This window comes from Canis aureus, chromosome 33 (genome assembly GCF_053574225.1).
Source record: "Canis aureus isolate CA01 chromosome 33, VMU_Caureus_v.1.0, whole genome shotgun sequence".
Classification (NCBI taxonomy): Eukaryota; Metazoa; Chordata; class Mammalia; order Carnivora; family Canidae; genus Canis; species Canis aureus.
In genome coordinates, this window is record NC_135643.1 from 32,192,873 (window position 1) to 32,217,451 (window position 24,579).

The window sequence follows — 24,579 nt, forward strand, 5'->3', positions numbered from 1 at the left end:
TAGATCTATAAAATGCTAGAAAACAGAATTTGCTTTGAGTTTTCTTGAGTTATAAGCCAGTACTTGAACTTGCAAACAATTCTCTCACAACAGCCCTCCTTTTCTAACAGCTATCGGTGTTATAGAGAACTTTTGCTTCTTTTGTTAGGGGCAGAAACCTAACTCAAACAGGTAAAGCATAGATCCTATTGAAATGCAGATTCTGATTCAGAAGGCCTGAGGCAAGGCCTTAGGTCCTACATATCTAGCAAATTCCTAGGTGATGTCAAAGACCACACTTTAAGTAGCAAAGCACTAACCTTTCTATGCATTGCCCACATATGTTTAATGTGGTAGATACTCTAAAGCTTAGGACTCACCAACAGGAATGAATGCAATCTTGCAGGCTTGTCTGAGTATGATGCCTTCTCAGGACCAGCTGTGTCCCCGCCGCAACACTGAAATAGCAGAGGTGTTGCACGTCAAGATCGAGACATATTGGCAGAACTCTGTGATAAAAACACTTTACAATTTCATAGCACCTTTCATTCCAAAGTGTTTCAGAAGCTATATACATTCAGCACCACAGAAAGATGATAGAGGCAGCAGTCTTTCATGGGGTGAAGGAGGTGTCAAGGGATGGAGTGGGAGTGGAGGAATAAGTAAGCCAAGGACAGTGGGACATTTCTCTATTAAAGGCAACACAACACCAAAACATTTCCAATGGGAAAAACATCTTAAGGTTCATGTTCAAAGAATGATAATGTATAGGTTAATGTTCAGAATCATTTTCATAGGATCATCTTCTCTCAGTAAATTGCCTATCATATGGGTATTCTGTGAGCACAGAGAAAAAGAAAATAAAATCAGAAATGAGCTAAACAAACAAGAATATTAAAGATATCAGGAAATCTGTAAGGTCTGAATCCAATAACTCCAACTTGTATAGACTATCTCAGAATTCTTAATTAAACAATCAAGTCCTAAAATCTTAGAAGACAGCTTTCCATAATATATTCTCTGGTATGGGAAGTAGCTTTTTGTTTGCAGAGCATTTAGTAAAGAAATGAGTTTTCTAAGTATTACAAAATGCAAACATCTAACTTAACCTTAATGTACCTGGATGACAATGTGGATAGTTTGTATATATTCTGGAAAGGAGGGGAAAAAAGCTCATTTTATGACAGAAGTTGGAAATGGAACTTTTTAATGACTCCTAGAGTGTTTGCCTTTAAAAGAAATCCATTTTCTAGCGCTGCTGTTTCCTATTTGTTACCAGGGACTCTTGGGGGGCTTCCAGTGTTGGAAAGAGTTCTATTTTCACTTCTGCTGGCTCCTGTGACTACATCCAGATGATAAATGAGGACCCACAAGCTCCCACAAGAGTTTCAAAGAGTCTGTTCTCCAGGCAGTCTGTGGCTACCTGCCAGAGAAGCACATACCAAATTAAAAGGGCGAGGAGAGAAATTCCTTGGTATTTCATATTTCCTGGGGTTTCCAATGAACTCATTGCATTGGTCTTCTCTGTGAAATATTTTAGTAAATGTGCTTATTTATGAACATTCACAAAAACCTCAAGATAACAAGGAAAAAGAGAACAGGGATTCTTAGACCAGAAATCCATCTTACCACTCTTTTTTATTCGCTCTCCTCCTGTCTTTTCTCCTCCCACTTTCACTTGAAACAAGGTGGTGAAAACTTTCCTCACCAGCAGATAACAGTGGTCACTCCATCAGGAGAATGTAATCTTGAATCAGAGTTACTGTTTTGTCAGAGAAAAAATCATGCTACTCATATCCCACAAACATATGTTTCCTTTAGGAAAAATCATTAAAATCGCCTGTTACTCTTGTGCCCTCACACTGTAATTCTAGGCCACAGGCAAAGTTCTGCTCAAAGGCCTATTTTTATAAATGATGAAAAGTAATGGATGCTTCTGGTTATCTCTCAGAATTTTGTCAGTTTCACAACTAGAAATGATGCTGCCAGGCTCACTCCAAAGGAAGCTGGTGGTGAAGTGTAGGCTTCAGATAAGGATTTACACTGAGACTCTAGCTCCAGAAACTGCACAAAAGATTATAGATATGAGACAGGCAAAAAGAAAGGTGCAGTCATAAAATTAGGTATTGCAATCATGCAGATAAATGAGTATGTTCCATTTTGATTTGCTGTGTATTCGACAGTAGTGCAGAAACAAAACTGATTATACACCTTATGAATTATAATAATCTAAGGCCAGCTTGGAATAACAATATAAAAAGAAAGGAAAGTTAAATGGCATATTTTAAGCAATGAAGTCTTTGGAATTATATCCTTTTTTGACTTACTGATAGTCCATTTATTTTTCAAAGACTTAAGTTGGCTCAACATTTAATTAATGTCAACTACATAAATATGAATTGAGGGCTTACTTCATCCAGGCACAGTTCTAGGAATTGGGGATTCTTAGCAATCAAGACAAATATGCTTTTGCCTCTCAAAGTTTACTGTCAAACACTTCAGTCTGGTTGAATATGAAGAATATAATTGTCCCAGTATGAGCTACTGCAACTATAACAATACTATTGAGACCTTTATGATCCTTTCATCTTATCTACTACTTTTTAAACACATATTTATTGAGTGGAAATGTTTATCTTTAACACAAAATTTGCCATATCAGTCTGTACAATCTGTAAAATCTAACAAGTTTTCTTCTGCTGTCTGAGTCCATACTCATTAAAGACATCTTAACATGGATAATAAACATATTCAGAGCTCAGATGAACAGTTTAGTATAACTGAAATTAACTCCAAAAACACCTACTGACTGTCTCTGAAGTTTAAAGCATATTATATGCCCCCTCCTAAAAGGAACACAAAACCAGTTAAGACATGGTGCCCACTCTTAGGCTATTTCGATGACATTTAGGAAATATTTACATGAAGAACAGGAATAGAAAGTAGAATGAGGTGGACACTATAACAGATTTAAACCTATGCTCTAGGTATATGTGGTATCAAAGGTTATCTTTAGCTAAGACAGCTGGAGATCTCTACAGAAGCTGTAATTGCAAGAATGTCATTAAGAATGAATTAATCTCCTCAAGCACACTGGGTGAGGGCAGAAGAGTACAATGGTTAAAAATTGGCAACACACAGTGATGGTCAGAATTCTGGCACTCTTTGTTACTAGTTATATGACTTGGTCTAGTCTCTCATCTATGAACAAGGATAATGTAAGAGTATATCATAAAGGAATGCCTGAGTGGCTCAGTGGTTGAGACTTCTGCTTGGGGCATGATCCTGAAGTTCCAGGATCGAGTCCCACATCAGGCTCCTTGCATGGAGCCTACTTCTCTCTCTGTCTGCCTATGTCCTGTCTCTCTTTGTCTCTCATGAATAAATAAATAAATAAATAAATAATCTTTTTTAAAAAAAGTATATCATAAGGATGCTATAAATACTAAATACAATGATTCATGTAAAGTACTTTACACAGTACCTGTTACATTAATGCTCAATAAATATTAGTTTCTATTATCATTATAGAGTAAGAGTAAAGGAAGAGAAGCAGGTAAGTACAGATTATGCTTAAGGAATAGCTGAAGAGGTACATGAAGGGCTGATTGAAAAACAGACCTTGAGAGATAGATTATTGAGGGCCTCAAAATACAAGAAAAGTAACATAGCATTTATTATGTAAGCAATAAAAAAAACACCCAAGAATTGGGCATAAAGGAGTAAGTGACATAACCAAACAATAATTAAATTGCATTTCACTCTTACAAATTTTAATTTATTTCTAAAGCCTTTTTAAGATGAATAGCTGTACTAGATCAGGATTTTGAGTAGTGCTAATAATAACTACTATTCACAGAGCACTTAACATACAAAACATTTTGCTTAGTACTCTGCATATTTTTATTTAATCTTTACCCCCAATAAAATCAAAATATAAGAGAAGAAAAACTAAGGCTCAAAGAGGTTTTTAAAAAGCCCAGGGTCAGTCACACAACTAAAAGAAAAGTGAATATTATGAAATAATAAGTCCTTCAACAAACTTAATAGCATGGCCCTGGTTTGTTCTATCCTAATACACATCACACATCATTTTATTTGTCTGCTTAATTGTCTGCTACCCCCACTAGAGTGAAAGTTCCTTGAATTGAGGATTGTACATCAGTCACTATTATGATTTAGGCAATTAACAACCATGTTGTGAATAAATAAGTAAATGGATAAATGTAATTTTATGACAAGGAAGGCAAGGAAGGTAGCACCAAGGGCTCGTTGCTAACTGTTGTAGAAGGCCCTGGACTCTGCGTCTGCCCTGAGACCACCTCCTCCTCCTCCAGCAAGGAGATGCACATAGCCCTCTCCACTATGCTAGTTTGGCCGGCTCCCAACAGTGTCAGCCACTATTTGAGAGAAGAGGAATGTTTATATTTTTTGAGTCCATATATTTAAAATCCAAGATCGAGATGGAAATTCTATATTCCTGTGATTACCAAATTAGAGTCAGTTAAACATAAAAAGATGAAACTGTCATATTTTTTTCCCATTGTTTTACTCATACAGATGTTCTTAAGGCTGACATTCCTGGTATCGCATTATGACTGAATGTATCTAAATAGTAATAATTTAAAATTGACAAACGTAATCTTCGTAGATTTACAAAACTGTTATTAAAAGCTTCTTGAAGAATCTAGATTTCTATTATTTATTTTCTTTTCAACTAGTAAGGATTTCTATGTAAATGTAATGGAAAATCTTTAATCTTAATAAAGTATCTTCCAATTGCATGTAAAAAAAAATGACAGAATTTTCCTTAAATGGCATATTTATAAGCTTCATCTGACTTATTGCAAGCCTGCTAGAGCTTGCAATATATGTACAGTTTATATTTTCAATTTTTAAACTTCATAATACAGAATAGTTTTAGGAATTTTTCTGGTCTCATTAATGTAGTAGACCCTTTAAAATATAACAAAACAAGACTTTCAGAGTATTTGTTAGTGCGTCTTGTATTTGTGCCATCAACAAGTTCATGTTTTTTGGTTAAATAATTTATATTATTCTAGACAAGAGAAGCTTCAAATTTCTATTCTTTGACTAATCTTTTCCATGAAAAGGAAAAAAGTTATTTCTTAAAACTAGACTACATGTAGAGTCCTCTAGAGTCAATTTGACCCATATTCAGCCCAGTCAAAGAAGAAAAAATACAAAACAAAAATAGAAACATGAAACACAATAACTCTAAAAATGGGCAATCAATAAAGTTAAAAAGAATACAAACACTTCATATCATTTAAGTATGGGTTTGGTCTGGCTGACTGATGTTAATTCTCTGGCTCTAAACTAACATGACATAAACAGAAGTTTTACTGTCATTTCTTCAATACATTGAAACTGATACTATCTGTTAAACATTACTATGGATAATCTTAAATGGTTTGCAATTTAAAGGAGGAAAGCCCGTAAGACATTTGATTTTTCCAGAAGATTTGCAACCCAAATAGCTTTTTCTCTTTGGTTCAGCATACAAAATGTGAGGCTTATGATGATTCATAAAGGCTAATGGGTAGCTAGAAAAATCAAGTTCTAGGATTTTTAAATTACCAAGAATAATCCAGACAGAAAATATGCATGTAAATGTATCTGGATTGGGTGATTACCAAAGATTTTAATTTCTATATTAGGATTTCATTATCTTCCATGTTTTCTACAGTTGTAATAAAGAGTCTGATTCCATTAATGATATTTGACTGTTGACAGCTTTTAAGGTCAATTTCTGCCCCTCAGATAGGCAAGCTTTTAAGAAATCCCAGATGCTGATTTCTCTGGTGCTAGTGGGAAGTTCAAACCACACAATCCCTGGGCCATCCACAGGAACCCACGCCCTAAACCCATCCCCTAACTACAGTAAAAGCTAAGCCAGTCTCCCTTCCCTGCTCTTTTAAACTATCTCTGGATCTTCTTGGGAGCCAACTCTGCACTTCCCAGAAAGTTTATTTGCAAGTAACAAACCTTTTCATACCCACTTGGTTCATGTGTGGTATCATCAGTCTCAACAACAGAATCAAATTTTGGGTTAGAGTTCGTTCACTTATACAGAGTGGGCAACAACTATCAATGAGTGTTATTTTCATAATTTAAAAGGTACATAAAAATGAACAAAGTTTTGGGGCCCCTGGTTGGCTCAGTTGGAAGAGCATGTGACTCTTGACTCTTGACCTTGGGGTTCTTATTCGAGCTCCATGTGGGGTGTAGAGATTACTTAAATAAATACAACTTTTAAAAAATGACAAGGTTTAAGGGTGTTGATAAACTTTATCAGTCTATGCCATGTCTTTCATGCACACACACACACACACACACATAAAGCAAAATAAAATATATGTCACTTTTCAGTGTATATTTCCCAGATATTTTGCAAAAATATTTTACATCAGATCATGGAAGAAATTAAACTACTACTTTCAAATACTCTGTGGAAACATTATATGGTGTGAATGAATAACTGACAAATGGACAGTGAGGAAACTTTAATAAGTATATTATGAAAATAAAGGTATTAAAAGTAAACATTTATCAAGTGCTATTGTGAACTAGGCCCAGTTATAAAAGCTTTATATGTGTTTATTTCTATAGCCCTCACAATAACCATATGCAGTAGATATTTCAGGATTCCATTTTACAGATGGAGAAACTAAAGCCCAAGGAGATAAGTAACTTGCTTAAGATCACAAAGCTAGTAAGTGGAAGAGGTGAGATTTGAAAAATCAGAAAACATGCTTCCACAATTACATACCATAAAATATCTCCTAAACCACCTCTTCTCTAAAATTTAATAAAACTGATTATTAGGGGGTGGTTCAAGATGATACTGTAAGAAGATCTTAAACTCACCTCCTCCCATACACTCAACCTACAGTTACATATAGAATAAATTCCCTTTGAAAAATATATGAAAACTAGATGAACACCTTCTTCACAACAAAAAGTAAAATCAAGATGGTTAGGAAAGAAAGAGATGTAGTCTTGCCAAACCCTCCCCCCACCCCACACACAGCATCCCTCAATCAGGAGGGATCTCACAAACTGAAGCTTCTCTCTAAGGTGTGAGCGGTTTTTGCCCCCCAGGCTCTCCAACCCAGGACCTACAATGGAGAAATGAGACTCCAAAACATCTGGTTTTGAAACCAATAGGGCTCACATCCAGGAGACCCAAAGGGCAGTAGGGAACTGAGAAACTTCTCCTAAGGGGCTTGTGTACAGACTCACTCACACCAGGGACCAGAGCAAAATCAGCAGTTTGAAAAGCACCTAGACTATATGTGAAGATGATTCATCTGGTAATCTTATAGCATCTGCCAGAGGGGCAGGGGTCTGTTGGCACACTCTCCAGAATTGGAGACACTGGCAGGCACCATTTTTGTGCTCTCCCTCTACCATGATAATTTTGATGGATGTGCCCAGACCCTGTGCTCTTCCACTGCCTCACTAAAAAGATAGGTGCATCCTAGCCCTGTATTTTCCTAACTCCCTATTAAAGCAGGCAGCCATGCCCCAGCCCTGCACTCTCCAACTGCCTTGTTAAAGTCAGAGAGCATATGCAGTCCACAGTAAGAGATGCCCCTTTATCACCTGGATCTGGTGGCCAGGAAGAGATTTGCATACCTGAGTGCCACAGGACTATAACAATCAGAAAGACCATTTTTGGCAGACTACCATTCCAGGGCACCATAAAGACAACAAACTGAAACACACCCCAGACTTTTTGTTAAAAAAGGCATATTTACTTTTTTGGACCTTCAACCTGAGAGGCAGACTTCAGATTTGCCACATATCCATAGGTTACAAAAGTGCTCTTATGGAATGTAGATGGAGGGATACCATCTTTGTGCTCCCCCTTGGCCTCATTACAACTCACCAGTGTCTCCCAGAAAGGAGCTCATACACTTGTCTGAAGCTCAAATTTTTGCCACTGTCACCCAGGAGACATCTCTAGATTGGTCTGATCTGGAGGCTGGCAGAGTATGATTGTGGTACCAAGGAACTATATGTATTTGTTTATTTTAAAAGCTCCTGTCCAAGGTTCTGGCTTCCAATTAGCCTAAAAGTAGGTGCTGACTGAGAGTCCTCTTTTTGGAACACTGACAGATTTTGGAACACCCTCAACAACTGGGAACTGTTAAGAGTAAGTCAGACTGCTTAGACAATTTACAAAGGTTTGAGAGACAACCAAGAGCCAGGGCAAGGTTAAAAGATAAGGTCCACCTCCTACAGAAAGCCAATTCTTAAAGACTGGAAGAGATAGCTGTTTCCTAGTACATAGAAACAAACACAGAACCAAGTGAAATAAGGAAATGGAAGAATATGTTCTAAACAAAGCAACAAGATAAAACTATAAGGGAAAGCCTTAATGAAATAGAGATAAATAATTTATCTGATAAAAAGTTCAAAGTAATGGTCATAAAGATGTTCATGGAATTTGGGAGAAGAATGGATAAACACAATGAGAACTTCAACAAAGAGATAGAAAATATAAGAAAACACCAAACAGAAGTTATAGATCTGCCTTCAGTTCTTAATACTGAACTGAAAAATACACTAGAGGGGTTCAACGTCAGACTAGATGAAGCAGAAGAAAGAATCGGTGATCTATAAGACAGAGGAAGGCAGCTCACACAAACAGAACAGAAAAAAAAATTTTTTTAATGTGAAGATACCTTAAGTGACCTATAGAACAATATCAAGCAATATAACATTTTCATTATAGGAGTCCCAGAAGGAGAAGAGAGAGAGAAAACAGAAGAAAATTTATTTGAAGACATAATGGCTGACAGCTCCCCTAACCTGAGAAAGGAAAAGACATCCAGATCCAGGAAACCCAGAGAATCCCAAATAAAATGAGGCCCAAAAAATCCACACCAAGACACATTATAATTAAAATATCAAAAGTTGAAGGTAGAGAAAAAAATCTTAAAAGTAGCAAGAGATAAGCAAGTTGTTACCTACAAAGTAACCTCCACTAGACTGAGCAAATTTTTCAGCAGAAAGTTTGCAGGCCAGAGAGGAATGAAATGATATATTCAAAGTTTTGAAAGGAAAAAACTTCCAACCAAGAATATTTTACCCAAAAAGGTTATCATTCAGAATTGAAGGATATGGTTTCCCAAACAAATGAAAGCTACAGGAGCTCATCACCACTAATCTAGCTTTAAAAAATGCTAAAGGTACATCTTCAGCTGAAAAGAACATTAATTAATAGCAAGAAAATATATGAAAGTATAAATCTCACTGGTAAAGTTAAATATATAGTAAAGGTAGTGAATTAATCAGTTATGAAGCTAGTATAAAGGTTAGAAAGCAAAAGTAGTAAAATAGCTATAATTACTACAATCAGTTAAGGGATACACAAAATTTTAGAATGTGAAATCAAAATATAAAACATAGGTAGGGAGACTCAAAGAGTACAGTTTTAGAATGTATTCAAACTTAAGTGTCTAGTAACTTAAAATAGAGTAATTAAGCTAGTATATGTAAGTTCAAGATAACCAAGAAAAACTTATAAAAGATACAGAAGAAGAAGAAGAAGAAGAAGAAGAAGAAGAAGAAGAAGAAGAAGAAGAAGAAGGAGGAGGAGGAAGAGGAGGAGGAGGAGAAGGAGAAGGGAGAAGGAGGGAGGAGGAGGGGGGAGGAGGGAGGAGAGGGGGAAGAGGAGGAGGAGGGAGTAGAGGAAGAGAAGAAGAAATGTATAAATTCCTAGAAACATACAAAAATCTCCTAAGATTTAATCATGAATAAATAGAAAATCTGAATAGGCCATTTAGCTCTAAGGAGATTGACTCAGTAATCAAAAACCTCCCAAAAAACTAAAGTCCAGGACCAGATGGCTTCACTGGCTAATTCTAGCAAACATTTAAAGAAGATTTAATATTTATTTTTCTCAAACTCTTTCAGCAAATTGAAGAGAGTGTTCTTCCAAATTCATTTTATGAGGCCAGCATTACCCTGATAACAAAATCAGACAAGGACACTACAAAAGAGAAAAATGCAGACCAATATTCTTGGTGAGCTCAAATGAAAAAATCCTCATCAAAATATTTGCAAACTGAATTCAACAATACAGTAAAGGAATCATTTAGTATGATCAAGTGAGATTTATTCCAGGGAAGCAAGGATGGTTCTATATCCATAAATCAGTATGATACACCACATTAACAAAATTAAAAAGAAAAATCATATGACCATCTCAATAGATACAAGAAGAGTATTTGACAAAATTCAACATCTATTTATATTAAAATCTCTGAACAAAGTGGATATAGATGGAATGTACCTCAATATAATAGAGGCCATATACAACAAGCCCACAGCTAACAACATACTCAGGAGTATGAAGCTGAAAGCTTTTCTTCTAAGATTGGGAACAAGACAAAGATGATCACTCAACATTTTTATTCAACAGGGTATTGGAAGTCTTAGAGCTATTAGGCAAGAAAAAGAAATAAAAGGCATACAAACTGGGAAAGAAGTAGTAAAATTGTCACTATTTTTGTGGACAACATGATTTTACTTATAGAAAACCATAAGAGACTCCTAACTATAGGGAACAAACTCAGGGTTGTTGGAGGGGAGTTGGGTAGGGGATGGGGTAATTGGGTGATAGGCATTAATGGAGGCACTTGATGTAATGAGCACTAGGTATTATATGTAACTGATGAATCACTAAATTATACCCCTGAAACTAATAATCCACTATATGTTAACTAACTTGAATTTAAATAAACTTAAAAAAAAAAGAAGAGAAAACCTTAAAGACTCTATAAAAAAAAAAAACTTTAAATAAATTAATTGAGTAAAATTACAGGGTATAAAATCAACATACAAATATATGTTGCATTTCTATACACTAAGAATGAACTATCAGAAAAAGAAATAAGAACACAATTCCATTTAAAATTGCATCAAAAAAATAAAATACCTAGGAATAAATTTAACCAAAAAGATGAAAGATCTGTCCACCAAAAACTCTAAAACACTGATAATAGGTATCAAAGAAGACACAATTAAAAAAAAAAAAAAAGATGAAGACACAATTAAATGGAAAGATATTCTGTGCTCACAAATTGGAGGAGTTAATGCTATCAAAATATCCATGTTACCCAAAGCAACCTACACATTCGAAGCAATCTCTACCAAAATACTAATGGGATTTTTCACAGAACTAGAACAAATAATTCTAATATTTGTGTGGAACTTCAAAAGACCCCACATAGTTAAATCAATCTTGAGAAAGAACAATACAAGAGGGCATCATTTTCCCTGATTTCAAACTATACAACAAAGTTAAAGTAATCGAAACATGATTTGGCATAAAAGCAGACACACAGATCAACAGAACAGAATAGCAAAACCAGAAATATACAGTAAATTAATCTGAGACAAAAGGGAAATATTTATAATGAAAAAAAGACAGTCTCTTTAATAAATGTCATTGGAAAAGCTGGATAGCCCCATACAAAAGAAAGAAACTAAACTACTGTCTTACACCATCACAAAAATTAACTTAAAATAGGTTAAAGACTTAGACTTCAGGCAGCCCAAGTGGCTCAGTGGTTTAGCACCGCCTTCGGGCCAGGGTGTGATCCTAGAGACCATGGATTGGATCCCACATGGGGCTCCCTGCAGGGAGCCAGCTTCTCCCTCTGCCTGTGTCTCTAACTCTCTCTCTTTCTCTCTCTCTGTCTGTCATGAATAAATAAACAAAATCTTAAAAAAAAAAAAAAAAGACTTAGACTTCACCATAAAATCTAAATCATAAAGCTTCTAGAAGAAAATATAGTTGATAATCTCCTAGACATTGGTCTTGGTGATGTATTTTGGGATTTAACTCTAAGAGCAAAGGCAACAAAAGTCAAAATAAATAAGTGGGACTGCATAAAATTAAAAGCATCTGCACAGCATGAAGAGGCAACCTGTTTAAAGGGAGAAGATATTTGCAAATCATATATCTAAAAAGGGTTAATATCCAAAATATATAAATAAGTCATATAACTGAATAGCAAAAAGATAAGATTTTATGTATTTATTTTTAAGATTTTATTTATTCATGAGAGACACACAGAGAGAGGCAGAGACATAGGCAGAGGTAGAAGCAGGCTCTCTGGGGAGACCCTGATGGGAGACTCAACCCCAGGACCCCAGGATCACAACCTGAGCCAAAGGCAGATGCTCAACCACTGAGACAAAAAGATAAGATTTTAAAAATGGGCAGAGGTATTTTAATTTTTTTAAATGGAAAATAGAGGACTTGGACAGTCATTTTTTCTAAACAAGACATACAGATGGCAAACAGGCACATGAAAAGATCCTTAGCATCACTAATCTTCTGGGAAATACAAATCAAGACCACACTGAGATATTACTTCAGACCTATTGGGATGGCTATCATCAAAAAGACAAGAGACAACAAATGGGGAGGAAAGGGATCCATCGTGCACTATTGGTGGGAATATAAATTGATTTAGCCACTATGGAAGACAATATATAGGATCCTCAAAAAATTAAAAACAGAACTATCATATGCTCTAGCAATTGCACTTCTGGCTATTTATTTGGAGAAAATGAAAACATACATCAAAAAAATATATGCATCTCTATGTTCACTGCAGTACTATTCACAATAGTGAAGATACGGAAACAACCCAAATGGCCATCAATGAATGAATGGATAAAGAAGATGTAATATGTATATATACAATGGAATACAACTCAACCATAAAAAAGAATGAAATCTTGCCATTTGCAACAATATAGATGGACCTAGAGGTTATTACACTAAGTGAAATAAGTCAGACAGCAAAAGGCAAATACCCTATGATATCACTCATATGTGTAATCTAAAAAACAAAGCAAAGCAAACTCATGGATATAGACAATTGGATGGTAGTTACCAGAGGGAGTGGATTTGGGGAGTGGGTAAAATGGGTGAAGGGAGTGGAGAGGTACAGACTTCCAGCTGTGAGATGAATAGGTTATGAGAATGGTGTGCAACACGGTTACTATAATCAATGGTATTATGGTGCATATTTGAAGGTTGCTGGGAGAGTGAATCTTAAAAGCTCTCACCATGGGATACACCTGGCTGGCTCAGTCGGTGGAGCATGTGACACTTGATCTCGGGGTTGTAAGTTCAAGCCACACATTGGGTGTAGAGATTACTTAAAAATAAAATCCTCAAAAAAAATGTTTTTTAAGTTTTCATCATTAAAAAATTTTACAACTTTTTATGGTAACAAATGATAAATAGACTTATTGTACTGATCATTTTGCAGTGTATACAAGTGCTAAATCATTACATTTTCCACCTATAACTAATATATGTCAATTATGCCTCAGTAAAAGATTAATAACTCTATTTTTATCATAATTATATTTTATACATGATTTATCTATTCCCTTTATGTGAACATTTAAGTTTTCAGCATTTTTCCAGAGATCAAGCCCTAAACTAAACACAAGCTCCAGAATGGCAGTTATCATGGGTTAAATTTGTAGAGTATCCATTCATATTTTTCCTTTCCAAATAATGGCCCAAGTTTCCTTCATGCATTCATCTCCTCCCCCATAAAACCCATATGTATAAAGAGGCAATTACCATATTGTGAGCTCCAGAGTAAACCTGATTGGTTTAAATCACCTCTGCCAAGATGAAATCAGAGAGGGAAACAAACCATAAGAGACTCTTAATCATAGGAAACAAACTGAGGGTTGTTAGAGGGGAGGGGATGGGGGGAAGGTAACTGGGTGATAGACATTAAGGGGGACACATTATGTTATGAGCACTGGGTATTATATAAAACTGATGAATCACTGAACTCTACCTCTGAAACTAATAATACATTATATGTTAATTAATTGAATTTAAACTAAAAAATAAAAGCTTAGGATGACATACATAAAATAATAAAAATAATAATAAATCACTTCCACCACAGTGATCAGGTCAAGAATACAGACATAAACCTATTAGCATGATCACTGACCTAGCCACAGGATTAGTTCAGGAATGGATATATTATCCAATTTATTTATTTTTTAAAAGATTTTATTTATTTATTTATGAGAGACACAGAGAGAGAAAGAGAGGCAGAGACACAGGCAGAGAGAAGCAGGCTCCATGCAAGGAGCCTGATGTGGGACTTAATCCCGAGACTCCAGGACCATGCCTCGGGCCGAAGGCAGGCACTAAACCATTGAGCCATCCAGGGATCCCCTGTTATCCGAATTATTTTTTTTTAGATTTTATTTATTTATTCATGAGAGACAGAGAGAGAGAGAGAGAGAGAGAGAGGCAGAGACACAGGCAGAGAGAGGGAGAAGCAGGCTTCATGCAGGAAGCCTGACATGGGACTCGATCCAGGGTCACCAGGATCACCACCTGGACTGAAGGCGTCACTAAACCGCTGAGCCACCCGGGCTGCCCTGTTAACCAATTTAGACCAATGAAATGCAAAGAATGATTTACATAGAACTCATGGGAAATAGTTTTTCTCACTCTTAAAAAAAGGAACAGAAAAAAGTTCTCGCTTCCTCTGAAAATCATGAAGCAGCATTGTGAGCTTAAAATTACTGCAGTCATTTTACCTCCATGAAAGGAGCCAGCCTGAAGAAGAAGCCAATACACAGAGGAGTGTGCAGCTGAGCAAACTGGAGAAACAGCCAGAGCTATTGGATTATGCCAGCCTGAAGCCCATCTCTGAATTTTTGAGCATGAGCACTAATGATACTTATGTTTGTTTAAGCTAGTTTAATTTTGTATTCTGTTACTTGCAGCCCTAACTCACATATATAAATTCAGACTCCCTCGAGTAATTTTATACTACTATATCCTTTCAACAAACATCTATACAACACGCCCTCTTGATACCAGTATAACATTCCTTATTCATGTGGAGTGGGACATTAATAACTTTTCTCTAAGATTTGAGGTTGTAGGTCTGTATTTTTCATTTCCGGAAATGTTGTTAACTTCTTTACTTCACTATTTCTCATCATTGCTACTCCCAGGCTTTTTTACAGTTTGTTCCTGGCTACTACATCATATCAGAGATCAGTAGAAGGAAGCTAAAAAGAACCTCAAGATTGTTTTCTGTATTTTATTCCTTATACTGCCTGAGTCATCCTTCACATAGGACTCTGATGCAATGACTGAGGGTCACATGGAAAGTCACTGAAATAACATTGGTCAAATTGAGCACTTACTGCAGTGAAATCTCACAGGTTAAAAAGTAGGGAGTGTGGGGGGTGCCTGAGTAGCTCTGGTGGTTAAGCGTCCAATTCTTGAATTTGGTTCAGGTCATGATCTCAAGGTCATGAGATCAAGCCTCACATCCAGCTGGCGCTGAGTGTGAAGCCTGCTTAAGATTTTCTCTCTCCGCCTCTCTGCCCCTTCCCTGTCCTCTCCCCCCTCTCTCTTTCTCTCTAAAAAACAATTAAAGAAAACAATGGAACAATTGGTAAATAGTTGAGGTCTAGGCACTTCAAGAAATATTATATAGTTATGCAGGGGTTTTTAAAATTATGATTCTAGAGACTGTGGTAAAACATGAAAGAAAAACTTAGTTATAATACCAAGTGGAGAAAAAAGTTGTATATACAATAGTTATTGTTATGTAAGAGTCACAAACCAAAAAGACAAAATAAAACATAATTTTTAAAACCCTGAAGCACATAAAAAGTAAAACAAACACCAAAATTACACTAACAGTAGTTGCCTTAGAGACTATAGAAATTTTTCCTATTTTTTCTTTCATGTTTTTTAATGAACATAGATGACTCAATAAGGAAATTTTTAATGTTTTAACATAGGATGCTATCATCATTTTCACTGACCACTTTTTTTAATTGGCAGACTTGAGGTGGACAAAGATAAGAAAGTTAAGGAGGAAACATTTAGCATCACAGAGCTTGAAGATCTCAATGTCCACTTTCCCAAAGAAGTTTTCTAGGTCAAAGGAGATATACAGGATCCAAAATAAGACCCTCCATAAATTTAAATACTGTCCCCCAGGTGTTAAGAAACAGAAGACCACCAGTCAGGTCTTCTGGGTCACTTGGTAATCTCTCAGTGTCCTCCAAGAGTAGTATCATGTAAGAAATAAAATAGCTGACAAAGGGACAAAGAGGAAAGGACAGAGTTGTGAATCAGTCCAACTTAGACTATGCAAAGTGAAGTAGAAAGAGGCAAGGAATTAGATGAACACTGGATTGTGGGATGCCTGGGTGGCTCCGAGGTTGGGAGCCTGCCTTCCGCCCAGGGCGTGATCCTGAAGTCCTGAGATGAAGTCCCACTCCCTACATGGAGTCTGCTTCTCCCTCTGCCTGTGTCTCTGCCTCCCTCTCTGTATCTCTCATGAATAAATAAATAATATCTTGAGGGATCCCTGAGTGGCGCAGCGGTTTAGCGCCTGCCTTTGGCCCAGGGCACGATCCTGGAGACCCGGAATCGAGTCCCACGTCGGGCTCCCGGTGCATGGAGCCTGTTTCTCCCTCTGCCTATGTCTCTGCCTCTCTCTCTCTCTCTCTCTCTCTCTCTCACTGTGTGCCTATCATAAATAAATAAATAAATAAATAAATAAATAAATAAATAAATAAATAAATAAATAAATAAAAATAAATAAATAAATAAAATCTTGAAAAAAAAAAAACCCACCAGGCTATAAATCTGTATGTACCATTATCTTCCAAAAGTGAAGCACAAAGTGAAAGGTGGAAAAGAAAGGGAGACAAGATGAAAATTCCAATTCACTTTTGAAGGAGATGGAATTGGGAAGATAGATGACAGAGATATGTATATAAAAGAACAAATGATAAACCAGAATTATGGAGAGAGAGAAAAGAGTTAATAGAAAGGGTAGAAAGAAAGTGAACAGGCAACCAAATGAGAAAGGATATTCCCAGTGGTGTCAGAATTGATGATGGAAACCTTAGTGAGACCCTGGGAAGGGAAGGTGGAGGTGAATGACAAATGTGCAGCATCAAAATAAATCATCTTTTCTAGATGTTCTGCAGGAATAAATTTTCCAGAGATTTAGATTTGGTAAACAGACCAACCTGGATCACAGTGAGGAACTTATAGGGGATTTCAGATGTCAAACACACAGAAGGCAAGGTTTGCCTGTAATGTGGAAAATAACACCATGCTTGGCCTTTTAGTATCAGGATCATTTCAAATAACTGCAGTTAAGAGAGATTTCTCTAAAAACCTAAGACAATATATTAGTTTTTCTTTAGCTGTAAGGTATCATTCATATTCAATTTATATACCCTTGTTAGTTTTCCTCACACTTGAAAACTATGTATTGTATCCATGTATGTTTTGTATTATTTAACATATTTACATTTAGTATTTGAAATCAACTCATTATTTATTTATTATTACATGAGAGAATTATCTGACTGAAAGAAAATACATTTTAAAATAATCTGTATTTCCTGACTTTTAAAATTAAAATTCTTAAAGCACAAACTGTTAACTAGAAGCAAATTTTGTGCTTGAAGTTGCTTTGTCAATTTATTACCAGAAAGATAAGCACAGCAATTAAGAGAATGGTCTCAGTGAGAGAGCCCTGCCTGGATCCAGGCTACAGTTTATTGGCAGGTTAGGCCTGTTCTTAAGCTCTCTGACCAAGAATCTCTCCATCTATGAGATGACAGTCTCAGTAACTGCCTCGTGTGGCTATTATGAAGATTCAACAAAATAATACATATGAAATACTTAACATAGTACCTGGCACATAATACTTAGTAAATGCTGTCACTAGTTCTAAAAGTCACCATACTTATTGTCAATGTCTTTGCTAATGTTATTGCCAATATTATTGTCAGTGAGAGTGAGAATTTTATTAAGACAGGAAACATCATTTCTTACTTACTTTGCTGTGTACTGTATCTCAGACATGCTGTAGTCTGTGATCTTTCATGTATGATTTCCTCTGCCTAGATCTCAGACGCTACCTCTTCCATGCTCTCTTTACCTAGCTGATTCCCACTCATCTCCCACTCTCAGCTAAAACATGGACTCCTTCTAGAAGTCAGCCTTCTCTCACTCTGAAGGATAGAGTTGTTACCTAACAATCTGCTCTTCCCCTCTGCTGTTGTGATCCCATTACATGGTAATGCCATGTTTATTTTATTGATCTGTATTCCCTCTTATATCACAAAGACACACACACACACACACACACACAATTTCAAGTTCCTTGAGAACATAAATCTCTTCTAGGCCTTCATTTCTAACCCAAACATGTACTTAAAGTGTGCCTGGCAGCCTAAGTTCCTAATAACTATTCTTTTAAATAAATAGAGGACACTTAGCAAATGGATGTTAAGTTTTACAAACCCTATGTGCCAGGTTGAATCATAAAATATTTACTAATCAGAAGCATTCCATAATTTCTGAACTATTAAGTTCAATGACTACTTGCAAAGAGTATCCTAAATAATTTGACAATAAATAAATAAAATAGCTTGACATATTTATGCAGATCTTTGAAGTAGTAAGCTGAAAAATATGCCCTTCTAACTTTTTTAAATTTTTTTAAAAATTTTAAATAATATGCCCTCAAACAATTTTTACAAAATTTGGTCCTTTCCTGAGCCCAGCTATTTTAGTAGCTCCTTGAATAGAAGTTACTTTTATTGGAAGAGTCATAGAAAATAACCATCAGAACTGAATGAAAAAAATCATCTAATAAACTTCTGTACCTGCTATGCGTTAAGCGCACAAGCAGATCAAAGAAAGATGAAACACAGCCCTTCTTCTCAATAAGTTGACAGCTTAAGTGGCATAAATAATAGAGAATTTTTTCCATCCATTGACCTCTCCCCACTGAATTCTTCAATTAATGACATTTATTTGCACTTTATATGCACTTACTTAGTATTGAATCTAAGAAATGTCTAGTTTGAATCTAGAAATCTAATACGTCATTATTAGACATATATATGACATATTACTTATTTCCTTTGCAACTGATATGTACTGATGTATTTGAGATAAATTAAGGATGCCAGTTTGTATCACAACTTTATGATTAATTTTGTCTTTTGAAAATAAACCAATTTCTCCAAGAGCACATGCTTATAACATCCATCATATAGACAAGATGATTTGTATTTAGCCTCTAAAATTTTACCCCACAGCATCTAATTATTTTTCCTTTTGGCAAAAGCCTCTGAACACCTGTTGAAGTCATTACTGGTCAGTCCTCTGGGGGCAATAGGAGAGCTCAGCTCCCTCACACACTGCATATTTCTCAAGATTCACCAGGAACCTCATAGACTTGCTGCTGCACAACGTGAGCCATTTAACAGGTGGCTGGTCCTGCTTCTACTCCCTACCTTCTCCAAAAATGATATACTAGATTTCTTTTTTTTTTTTCATTTCATTTCATTTCTTTTCCCTTATGCAAATATCCAAAGTAGTGGAAACTTTCTCAGAAGAAGACAGAATTTAACCCAGAAGGTTAACTTCATGAACCTACATGGAACAAGACCTTTGCTTGTGAAACAGGAGATGGATGGGTTTTTTCCTTTTCTCAAAGCTGAGAAAAATGGGCGAGGAGTATAAAGGTATCAGTTTTTCCATAATATGAAAGGTCGGTAGAGAAAAAAAATCATTTCAACAAAATGATGGATACTAAATGGGTTATTGAGCACTGTGACCATTTCCTTTTGAGAGTTAAGAAAATGTTAATTTGTAATTATATATTTTGCCTTTTTCTCACCAGGGCAATGCTTGAAGCAGCACTTAGGCTGTATATGTGTATAAAGAAAGCTTTTGTTTGAATATGCTAAAGGACTAGGATGCTGTGGTTCCCAGCATCTGGTTGTTGAGTATTACCTTCCATCCTTCCTGCAATGCAGTTCAGCCTCAATTGGTGACAGTCTTATTTCAAATTCTGAGACTATGGTTCTATTGTCCATAATACTAATACCTCCTACGGTGTCCATCAGGATCGTCGTAGGAAACAGATTCAATCCAAACCATTCACATGAAAAGACTCCAAAGAAGCAAGAATTTACATAGTTTTAGGCAGGGTTATGGTAATAAGCAAGAACAGTAAGGCACCTGGAGACTTCAGTAGTGGGAAGCCATTATCACCAATAGTGCTGAAGAGAGAAGGGGAATAAATAGTATTCTAAGAAACCAGGGAGCCCTAATAATGAAGAGGAGGGACCACTGTAGCAGGAGCTGTAGCCACAGGAGACATTACAGGAGAAAGAAGTAAATATTCTGACCTTTCTCTCCTCTCATTCTTTCATTGATTTCCTATTGGCCAAACCCAAGTGGATGTTGCAAATCAGCTACATCTGGGTCTAGGGAATAGCCTGCTGAAAGTATAGCACAGGATAAAGAAGGGCAACAAATAGACTTGGATTGAAACAAATATAAAGAAAAAATGTATAGGCATATCCAAACAGAACTTAGCAAGTTATCAAGCTGGTCCAGACTACTATCCCCAGTAGTCTAAATAAAAGAATCATTGAGAGTTCTCCAGATGAAAACTTTACAATTATTTGTATGTAAAAGGATGAAATAAGGGTCCCCAAGAGAACTTCTTTAAAAGATTGAAAAGTCTGCTCCAGAAGAGCAGACTGCCTAGCAGTAACCTTGCTGAGGTACAGAAGTTCATAGGTCAACCCTCTACTACTACTGGCACAGAGCAAGAGAGGGTCCTTAGCCTCTGTTCTTGGGAGTTTAGGGGCACAGATCCTGATATCTGACTGTATTTGGAGAAATAAAGACAGCTGCTGGCTAGAGAACATCCATGATAGCTGGGTGAAGAGAGAGTAAATTGGTGGGATCATCCTAAATTTCCACGGACTAGGCTGACACTGAGGAATAATAGATGGGCATAAGACAAATAAGAAAACATTGTCCAAATGGCTACTTTTCAGGGCCATGAATACCATGAGATAGAGGTTCTGTGGGTAGACTACAGGATGGAGGTGGGGAGGTAATGGAGGCAGGAACAGAAGAGGGCTAATGCAATGTCAAGGTCTCTGCAGGGGGAACTACAAAACACCCAAAAAAGGTGGTGTTCTATCTTTCTTTCCCCACCTTGAAGGAACCAGAAGGGAGAAAAGAGGCAAAAGCCAAAAACCTGAAACAACAGCTTACCAGATCCCCCTAGCCCGCTGCTCACCACTGAATCACTCAGCAACAAAAAGAGAGAAACTTTGATTTAAAAATCCGATAACCATCTAATGATCAGCTAATTATAACAACCATAATATTTGCTTCTCTTGATTAAGTGGTACAAGTGGGCCTTGTACACACTTGTACAAACCCAGATACTGTGGTCCTCACTGAATTCAGGAAGCCCATTTTCATCTCCAGCCTAGATACTAGTGCTACAACTACTATAGTACTTCAGGATGCTGGTATACCCTTTAACAATGCATTTCTCAATTTGAGGGTGAAAAGAATAAATTCTAAACCTGCTTGGATCCCAGGACTGAAATAGATAAGCAACTCAATAACATCTATAATACAAGGAGGAAAAAAATCTCTAAATCTGACAGAGAATTGATTTATATGACCACACTGGAAAATCTTGGCTCTTCACCCAATTATCACTCAAATTCAGTTTCCAAACCCAGAGCCTCTTGAATGAGAGAGATGTTTATGATAGGCAGAAGGAAGGAAAGAGAAAGCCTATGATAGCATCACCGTTAGCACATGGAGACTGGGGTGAAGGCAGGTGGGAGAACTGTGGGTGGCAAGGAAGAAGAGTGTGTTACAGGTTTAAAAAACTAAACATTCATCTTTCACAATAGTTAATCTAAAATTGACAAATCAAGGAATAGGAGAGTAATGATGTTTTTTTCAAGAGATAGAGGTAAATAGAAAAATTAGCTAGAAGAATTAGAAAGGGGTGCCTCTGAAGAGTTGGAATTAGGGAAGAGTAGGATAGGAACTGGCCCAAAACTTTTGCTATTATGAGCTCGAATGTATTATTTAAAATCTTAAATATATTATATATATATATTAAAATGTATACTCTGTGTGTGTATATATATATATGTGTGTATATATATATATATATATACATATATATATAAAACTTTCATACAGATTGAAGTTTATGCTAAAAATAAAGAATCAGCAATAAAGTACATTACACTTACAAGAGTGAAGAAACCAGTTGAATACTTAGAATTCCACATATGGGTCTAATAGGAGATCATTTAATCCACAAAGAAAAGGAAAGCTCCAATGGTCACCACCTAGAAATCATGTAAAGCAAAGAACAATGTAACACCAATAAGATAGTTTCCATCTCTGGCTAGAGTGACTTAATTGTGTCTCAAATTGGATACACTCTGTAATATTTAATTTTAACATAATATATGACAGACTTTGGCCCTTCCTTATACACAGAAAGGGTTAAATATCTATTGACTTTAACAATTGTACAGAAAACTGAATGCAAAAATCAATGAAGTCCCCACAATTCTTTTGCAAAATATAACTTGGTGGTAAAGGGCTTCTAATGTGCTTCCAAATGCGGAAGCCAACTGGGAAGAGCCAATGTCAAAATAATCAGAGGCAGAGTAGCAGCTAGTCACAATTAAAGGTGTGAAACAAAGTCAGTCTATCCAATGTCTAATTGGAGGGACTAGAAAAACAACATAAGGGGTCCCTGGGTGGCTCAGTTGGTTAAGCATCTGCCTTCAGCTTGGGTCATAATCCCAGGGTCCTCATTTTGAGCCCTTCATCAGACTCCCTGCTCAATGGAGTGCCTGCTTCTCTCTCTCCCTCTGTCACTCCCCTTGCTTGTGGTCACTCACTCTCCCTCTCTGTCAAAATATAAATAAAATATTTTTAAAAAGAAAAGAAATAGAAAAACAACATAAAGATTCCTACTTATCAGAAATGCCCTAAATCCACCCACACATGGTTAATTAATTTATGAAAAAGGAGCCAAAAATATTCAATGGGGAAAGAAGATTCTCTTTAATAAATGGTATTGGAAAAAACAGGCAGCCACAAGTACAAGAATTAAATTGGACCACTCTGTTCTGAGATACACAAAAATTAACTCAAAATGGATTAAAGACTTGAATATAAGCTCTGAAACCATAAAAAAAAAACTATACAAGAAAACATAGATGATAAGCTCCTTGACATCAATCCTGGCAATATTTTTTTTAAAGTTTGACACCAAAAGCAAAGGCAACAAAAGCAAAAATAAACAAGTGGGACTATATCAAACTAAAAAGCTTCTGCACAGCAAAGGAAACAGTCAACAAAATGAATGGCTACCTATCAAATGGGAGAAAATATTTGCAAAATATATATATGATAAAGCATTAATATCCAAGACATATAAAGAACACATACAATTGAATAGCAAAAAAAATCAATTAAAAAATGGGCATAGGATCTGAATAGGTATTTTTCTAAAAACATACAAAGGGCCAACAGAAATACGAAAAGATGCTAAACATCACTAATTATCAGAGAAATGTAAATCAAAACTACAGTAAGATATCACCTCACACCTGTTAGAAAGGCTAATATCAAAAAGACAAAAAATAACAAGTGTTGGTGAGGCTGTGGAGAAAGGGGCACTCACACATTGTTGATGAGAATGTAAATTGGTACAGCCACTATGGAAAACAGCATGGAGGTTCCTCAACAAATTAAAAATAGAACTACCATATCATCTAGCAATTTCACTTAAGAGCATTTATCAGTAAAAAAACAAAAACACTCTCTCAAAAAGATAAATACAGCCCCATGTTCACTGCAGCATTATTTACAATAGCCAATATATGGAAGCAACTTAAGTGTCCACTGAAGCATGAATGGATAAAGAAAATATGGTATATGCATATACAATGTAATATTATTCAGTTGTAAAAAAAAAAAAAAAGAGTGAGATTTTTGCCATTTGCAACAACATAGATGCACCTAAAGGACATTACGCTAAGTGCAACAGAGAAAGACAAATACCATATGATCAAAAAAACAAAAAAAAAACCATATGATCTCATTTATATGTAGAATCTAAAACCAAAACAAAATCTGAGCTCATAGATACATAGAACAGATCAATGGTTGCTAAAAGTCAGGGTGGGGAATAGGTGAAATGGGTGAAGAGGGTCAAAAGGTACAAACTCCCAGTTATGAAATAAAGAAGTCATGGGGATGCAATGTACAGCATGTTGACTATAATTAACACTGTATTGTATATTTGAAAGTTATTGAGAGTAAATCTTAAAAGTTCTTATCACAAGAAAAAATATTTTGTAATTATGTATGGTGACAGGGGAGAAATTACATTTCCTTGCTCTAGAGGCAAACAGTTCAGCCAAATAGTGCAGTTGCCAAAGGCAAACTCAACAAGCTCACAATAAGCCTCAGTGAGGATGGTATATCATAAGGAATATTCATATCCTGTTTGATGAAATAGGAAAGAACCCATTCATCCTCTGAATTAAACAAACACTTATATTCTAAAATGTCTACATAAAAATATGTCATCAGTGAAAAATGTTTACATGCAGAGATTTTTACCCAAAGAGAATGTACAT

At 36.0% G+C, this 24,579-nt stretch overlaps 1 protein-coding gene across 7 annotated transcripts in view; it reads right to left on the reverse strand.

Moving 5' to 3' along the window:
- LOC144303892 (uncharacterized) overlaps window positions 1-24,579 on the reverse strand; it is a 305,981-nt gene that overhangs the window by 168,051 nt on the left and 113,351 nt on the right. For all 7 annotated transcript variants that reach the window (XR_013370920.1, XR_013370918.1, XR_013370913.1 and 4 more), the window contains exon 2: window positions 360-437. The gene's annotated coding sequence lies outside the window, so the exon portion shown is untranslated. The remainder of the gene's footprint in view (window positions 1-359; window positions 438-24,579) is intronic.